Source organism: Hypomesus nipponensis, chromosome 11, assembly GCF_054491055.1.
Source record: "Hypomesus nipponensis isolate SF chromosome 11, ASM5449105v1, whole genome shotgun sequence".
NCBI classification, from domain to species: domain Eukaryota; kingdom Metazoa; phylum Chordata; class Actinopteri; order Osmeriformes; family Osmeridae; genus Hypomesus; species Hypomesus nipponensis.
Genome location: NC_140371.1, coordinates 6,876,809 through 6,884,484, shown reverse-complemented (window position 1 = coordinate 6,884,484; position 7,676 = coordinate 6,876,809). Strand labels below are relative to the sequence as shown.

The following is a 7,676-nucleotide window of genomic DNA, read 5'->3' as shown; positions in this document are numbered from 1 at the left end:
CTCATTACTCAAATGATGCCGTTCAGGGCGTTCAAATTACATAATAGGGCGATGATAGGAGGATAATAGGACATAATAGGGCAACCAACAAGTTGTTTATATCTGATTACAATTTAATAAGTTATCTAGCGCTGCATCTTCATGAGCTACATTTGGCCTCCTTCTCTTCCAACCAACCAGTATCACCTCTCCTCCATCTGAGTGATGCATGTCATTTTTACAAACTTATTATCAAGGGAACACAATGGTCAGAACTGTAGTCATACACTTAAATGCTTTTTGAAATATGTAAACACCAGGAGTGTATGGAAAGCTGGGGCAGCCACAAGCACACCCTCACAATTTCCCCAGAAATTGTATGCTCTCTAGTTATTACTATGATTTTTATCAATATATATTAGAGAGTGAGATTGATTGGTGATTAAATTATGACAGGCAAAAACATCAGTATGTGATACATTGTAATCATTGGCGGCTGCTGGTCTTTCAAAGAGGGGAAGCTCATTTTTGGCCTACATCCTAATTTAAAAAAATTAATTAGCTAGTTTACTGTCTAGTTCACCCCTACGACAAGCCTAGCCTACGAATGAATTAATGAACGAAGGATCTAACAAAACAATATTAATCAAGAAGGAAATGTGGAAATGAGGTTAAACAAGGAACGTGGTGTATAATTGTATGAAATGTATGATAAAAATTTGTTAGCAATTTCGCCAAGCAAATACCAAGAAATAGGTTGCTGCAGTTTGTCTTTCAACTACAGTTGCAAAATCCGCAATGGGACTGAGCTTGAATAGCTTCGGTGACTTTTTGTAGTACAAAATTACTGTCAATCAAAAGGAGATGCAGTCTTTTGACAGACCCTCCAATCATCACGCGGAAGCCCAGCGTCCAGGCCAGCACACTCCTCCATTCACCCCCAGAGACGCTGAGCGTCCAGGGCAATAGTATGACACTGCAGAGCTGGAGGCTCCGGAGAGCCGGAGAGCTGCAGTTTCAGGACCGCAGTTCTAGGACCCTGACAGCGCCACCTAGCGAATTGAAAGGCAGTGTCACTAGATCGCAACAAGATATTTGAATGGTTTGCGAGGCAAGATGTGATGATGTTTGATGACACAATTATATAGAAAGGTATAATATTTGAAAACATGTTTGAATAATAAATATTGGATAATTAAAGAAATTAAAATCACATAAAATGTCATATTCCATAGATGTCAAGATCCAGTGTAATTTGATCAAATTAAGTAAGCAAATTAAGGAAGATAAAATAGTCTAAAGAAAAGGTGGAAAATATATCAACGTGATAAAATGAAGTAGGCCTAAGCAAATTAAGGAAGCTAAACTAGCCTAAAGAAAAGGTGGAAAATATATCAATGTGGACAGATGTGTGATGTCTGAAGTGGCCTTAAAAGTTTTCTGGGACTACAGAGAACCAATGTAGACTCTGCAACATGAGCCTTAAGGATTGTGGCACCTTTGCAGATACTCTGAACTCATTCTAGAGGGCTTAACTTCACCAAATAGCCAAAGTCAACAAAGCATTATGTCCTGATAACATCAAAAATAACAAGCTTCTGGAGACCTGCTACAAACAACTGGCCCTGTCTTCTGTGAACTGTTCAACTGGTCCTTGGAGGAGCTGGAACACACAGTTCCAGCTCTTTGGAAGACCTCTGCCATCTGCCTTGTACCAAAAAAGAACAGACCAGGCTTTCAATTACTTCCAACATGTAGCTCTTACATCAGTGGTGATGAAGAGTTTTGAATGTCTGATACTTTTGTAACTACAAGAGACAATCCAGAACCTGGCAGATCAACTCCAGTTTGACTACATGAAGTGTAGAAGTCTCAATGATGCTGCCCTTACTTTCCTGCATCATGCACTCCCATCTGGAAAATTAAAAGTACATGCTAGGCTTGTGTTTGTGGAATATCTCTAGTGCCTTTAACAGAATGTAACCACATTTGTTGGGAATACAACTACTAAACATGAGTAAATCCTTGATTCATACTGCAGATAATTAAATTCCACACACACACACAGGGTTCTGTCAAAATACTTATGCAATGTACGTATTCTGTGATTCGTTTCATTATTTTATTTTATGCTCTATTATACATGAATATCAAAGTTATCTGAGGAATTACAAGTTTAACTCTAATCTGTTATACTTTAATTTATTTAATGTCATCATCACAAAAAAAACATTTTCATTGAGTAATGTGGGATGGTGGTGCTGCGGAGGATCCACCGCTTCCTTCTCTGCTGCTGGTGGTGAACCTCTATGGTGGATGGGCTGCATGAGGATGCTTCCGTTGGTGTGGATGGGCATGCTCGATGATGTTTTGTATTGGACATGACTCAAAACATTGATCACATCAGTGGATCAGATCATCTTTCATATTCCTGTAAATACTGCACATGCCTGTGTGCATGCTACATTTTGGATGTGTCTGACACCACAAAGTTCTGGAAAAGTGAAGTTCTATTCTATTTGCTATGGCTTTTGCAGTCACTCAATCTCAACCACAAATGTGTAATGTTAGAGAGGCAAGACACAAGGTTGACTCTCAGGGCAGATTCAATATATACATTGTTTATTTTGAATAATTGTCAAACAATGACAATCACCCCTCCATATCACTCCATCCCCTCCATATCACTCCATCCAGACCTCCATACAACTTCATTCTTCAATGAGAGATAGAAGCAAGAAAAACAAATATAAAAAACTATGGATTTTTGACTTTTCCTGACCTTATAATAATCAAACCCCATATGGTGAAGTCGGTAACAGCACTACTTACTAGTTGAATGGTCTCCCTTTTGTGCGCAATTGTTTAAATATCCACCTATCAAACTCCTCCACTTCACTGGAATAGTACATACAATATTACTTCTAGGTAAGCATAAATATTAGCTACCCTAACAAAGTAGTGTACATTAATTAGCATGAATTAAGTGGTTGATTTTAAAGGTATTAATAGTAGATTATAAAGTTGTATGGCATTGTGCAGAAAATGTACATTCTCTACTTACCTCCGATGATAAACTGGTCCAGAGATGAAGACCTTTTCTGCATCCTGCAGGGACAGACTCCTCAGCATACTCAGGCTGTAGCCTATATGATGGCCTACAAAAATTATATGGTTAATTTTTAAGACAGTAGGCTGCAGATTTCGTTTAGCTGACAGATCGAATCCACTTGCTTTTAATTTATCATTTTTTAAGTTGTATTAATGTGCTGGCTTTATCATAAGACACCTACAGTAGTTGGGCTTGCCAAAATCGCACTGGTTTCAATAAAACAAAACAAATAGTCTAAAAGTTTATATTTCATAAAATTATCATAAGTGAACAGATAATTGTACCAGAATTGTTTTGAACGTTTAGCTAACTTAATTTACATAAGCTACGTCGCTACTGTTTCATTAAACAAATAAACAGAGTAACAATTTACAGTTTGTTTGGAAGCTATGCGTGTATAGCTACCTAACTAGTGCTATTACTACTGAATGTTAGCTCTAGCTAATCAAGTAGTTTTTTTGACGTTGAAAACCACTCGAGTGTCTTGAAATGATTTCGACAGCAAAGTTGAAGTTAGCTAGCTAACGTTGTCCAATTCAAGACACCAGAATTGTTTTATACATAACCATACGCGATTCACATTAGCTACTTACACTCTGATTCTAGTCAATCTTGTTCTGAGCTGTAATCCTATAATATTCACTAGTGCAGGAAAATATTATCTTGTTCCGGTCCATGTTTATCCCATTCGCTACATGGCGCTGTCAGATAAAACGAAGGTTCTAGAACTGCGGTCCTGAAACTGCGGTCCTGAAACTGCAGCTCTCCGGCTCTCCGGGCTCTCCGGCTCTGCAGGTACCCCCTACTCGTCGAGGGCGAGACATAATAATCGCAGCATTTGTCCAATGACCGTATCCAATCACCTTCATGCGAAGCCATTGTTGTCTTGCATGCTTTGATACCGGCAACGATACGTGAGAACGTGCACTTCACTACGGGTGGGTAAATGCATTAAAAAAAACATTTTAATCTTTTTTTTTTTTTTTTTGCGTGCTGGGGCCCCCTAGTGGCCGGGGCCCGGCGCAGCAGCCCTTCCTGCCCATTGCACAAACGCGGTCCTGATTATGTATGGTAGCTACTGGTAGTTCTCTCTCCATGTACTTTTATTTACAGGCTTGTGTGGAATTGTCAGTTACACTGACATTATGAGAATAATGAATATAAAAACGATTAACACATTCTGACAACAGAGCATGTATGCTGTATATAGTAAGATGTTCATTTAATGGTGAATAATACATGTGGAACTGTGAAATTTAATGCAATCTCATGTACTCTCAGTTACATGTAAATGAGTTGTACAAACTGCATCTCATGAATAAAGTGTCAAAAACTGACCAAGAGATGGTGTAGGCCAATTTAGGGTAGAAGAATAAAGGCTAATCTTGAAAAAGATTTACTGGAACACCAGTTACGAGAGGATGCATGGTCACAGGTGATGTTACTAGTAGGAACAATAACCTATATGAATACTAATTGTAGAATTTTCTGAATTTCTATTTCGACCAAGAGATGGTGTACTTAGTGCAGAATAATAAAGGCTGATCTTGTAAGGCTATCAACATGCCCCCACCTCTCATATGGTAGAATATGGAGTTTCTCATCTTCCTTCAAACCATAGGGGAATTAGTTTCAGTTGTTTGGCCAATATTGACCCCCTACAATCTTGAAATAGATTTGCTGAAACACCAGTTATAGGACGGTACATGGTCAATCATGTAAATTGTAGGAAGTTGGAACAACAGCCAATAAAAATACTCATTAAATTTCTATTTGTAGGCAATGAAATACAATACAAATACAATTTCAATTATTTGTCTTTATAGCAGTGCCAAAAAGCATTTGGTCAGTTCTGAGTGTAACATTAGCGTTGGCCCAAGGGTTTAGAATGTTGCTAAAATAAATTACAGGTTGTGACAGGAAAGAGTAACGTTAACTTGGGTATTCATCAGGGAATTAAAGCACATCAAATAGCAGTCTTAAAATAAAAGCGTATAACTAAGCGATTTATATTTTGTTTGAGATCGCTCGGCTGAACCAGGAAAGGATATCCCATGTCTGCCAACGCTATCTGGCTCAGAAAGTGGGAGGGGACAGGTAAAAACGCAGTGTTTGGCATGGAAACCTGCTAGCAAGCAGATTAGTTTCACAGAGTAAATTACCATGGAAACTTACCAAAAGGTTTCGTTTCCTCTCTTTCTGGAACGGAAACCTTGGAGTAAGCCTCTTTTCAGGGTTAAACAACTCAAAGTTTTCACTAAACCCGCTACCTGGAATACCCCCCCTGCTCATCACACATGTTTGTATGGGGATGTTGCAAGAGGCAGAAAGACAGAGATAACCGAAAAATACAGAAACTCTGGTTAACCTACATCAGGGATTTACAATGAACTATGTGAGATCTACCAATGTTCAATGCAAGCTCTCATTCAAATAACCATAACAGAAGCAACAACATGCCCATTTAACACTGCTCTTGTTGTGGGATAAATCCTAGTCTGTTGTTTAGGGGTGCACCACTGCCCTAGATCAGTGGTTCTCAATCCTGGTCCTCGGGACCCCCTGCCCTGCATGTTTTGGACGTTTCCCTCCTCAAACACACCTGATTCAAATTAATGGGTCGTTATCAGGACTATTTATTTGAATCAGGTGTGTTGGAGCAGGGAAATATCAAAAACATGCAGGGCAGGGGGTCCCGAGGACCAGGATTGAGAACCACTGCCCTAGATTGTATATGGGAGGAAGATGAATGAGAGAGGGAGGGAGGAGAGAGGGAGGAAGAAAGGGAGAGGACGACGGTTGAGGGAGGGGTGTTGCACAGGTCACAAAGCAGAGGTCTGGTAGACAGGCGAGAAGCCACTAAATGGGCAGTTTTGATCTGTTCACTGTCTGTATTGTGTCTCAGGACTACAGAGGGCTGCTTGCAGGAGTAGAAGAGCCAGTGCTAACAGAGAAAGACAAAGAGATAAATGAGTCTCTGCAGGGTATCTACTGCCCTTTGACATGGCTGATTGTGTATATGTTCCCTGACATACACACAGGCATTTGCTGGGACACCTGTGCAAAGGCAGCTAAAGACATGCATCAAACAGTATATATATATATATATATATATATATATATATATATATATATATACAGTAGGTCTATGTTTGCTGTGTGATGCTTGTCACTCACAATTACTTACAGGGTAATGCAGTGATGCTGATGGTAAACGTGTCTAAATTACATGGTATCAGTATTTCAAGCTAATTGAGTCTTAGCTAATGGGCGAGTCTCTATGTCCTCCAAGCTGTATGTGTCACTATGGAGCATCATCAACTTTCTTTATCTTAAGAGGGGAAATTCATTTGCCGGTTTCGCAGTCCATACACACAGCTTAAAAACAGTACACAGTAGGACAATCAAAAGGGAAACAACAAACACCTCAGTAAACATTTTGATATAGTTCATTTTATTTTTCAGATCATGACCGTAGTGCACATGCTAGTGTGGACAAGTATGGCCAAGAAATGTACAGAGATAACCACACTCTTGTTGTATCGGATTGTTTCAGAGGGAGGCTCTCTAATGCCTCTATTCAGTGACAGTTTATTGATCTGTGCCTTTTAGCCAACACAAGCACCAGGAAAAAGAGATCAGGGAGTACATTGTTATTCTTCCACCTAGATTTCTTCACACGAAGAGCCTGATATGAAAAAGCCTAGATTGTGTTGTCAGTTTGTGGTTTGTGTTCTGAGCAACCTAAAATCGAGGTGTCAGAAGGCAAGGTTGCTGCTCTCAACATCATTTAATACATTCTTTCTTTTTGAGTTTTGTTAGATCAACCATTTCCAGAGAGCTTGCTACTTTGCCTTCTGAAAGAGCACAGTTTCTTTAGAACATGTTGTCATCATTTCTAATCCATTAGCATTGTTGCTAGACAAATACTGAATGTGTATTACTGAATAATCCCCATATTGAAGATTTGAAACAGTTGAAATTGGCTCATTTGAATTCTACCAAAGGCATTCAGAATATATGTGTGCTACCCAAATAATGACTAAAAGTAACGGGTTTCTCAACCCAGGTGGCGCATTAGACCAGGGGCTCATCTCCTGTTTCCAAAATGCATCACAAACTGCTTGAGAAAGCTGTTCTACTATGATAATTGGTGATGAAAATAAATTATGTTCAATAAGATGTACTTGTGTTTACTAACAGTTTCCATTGGGAAGCTTGTTAAGATTTTTTTTAACCTGAAGCAAACCCAGCAGCTTCATAGCTGCATCCATGTTAGCACGTCACGTTTGATGTGGTAATTTCATACACAACACATACACACAGGTTCGAAGACTCATTCTCGCCCCCTACAGTGCAATTCGGCTAGGTATACATCTGCGCTAAAATATCAAGGTGAAGTCATCATAGCTTGCGTAGTATAGACCCAGCTCCCACCCAACTTTGAGAATAGATTAACGGCAATATTTTTTATAGCCCGATAAGAGTCTCACGTTAACGCAGCATGTTAACGCCTGAAAACGGCCCACCACAACTAAAAATATGGTAAATCTAGTTTTCGCAACTCATTCATTCATTGATTAAT

At 39.3% G+C, this 7,676-nt stretch overlaps 1 long non-coding RNA gene across 1 annotated transcript; it reads right to left on the bottom strand.

Annotated features, from left to right (window-relative positions):
• Window positions 1-2,637: 2,637 nt before the first annotated feature.
• On the bottom strand, window positions 2,638-3,067 carry LOC146267937 (uncharacterized). Its single transcript, XR_014768818.1, has 3 exons — window positions 3,044-3,067; window positions 2,812-2,877; window positions 2,638-2,695 (listed from the first exon to the last, which is right to left on the bottom strand). It is a non-coding gene; the product is annotated as an uncharacterized LOC146267937 (long non-coding RNA).
• Between the last annotated feature and the right edge of the window lie 4,609 nt (window positions 3,068-7,676).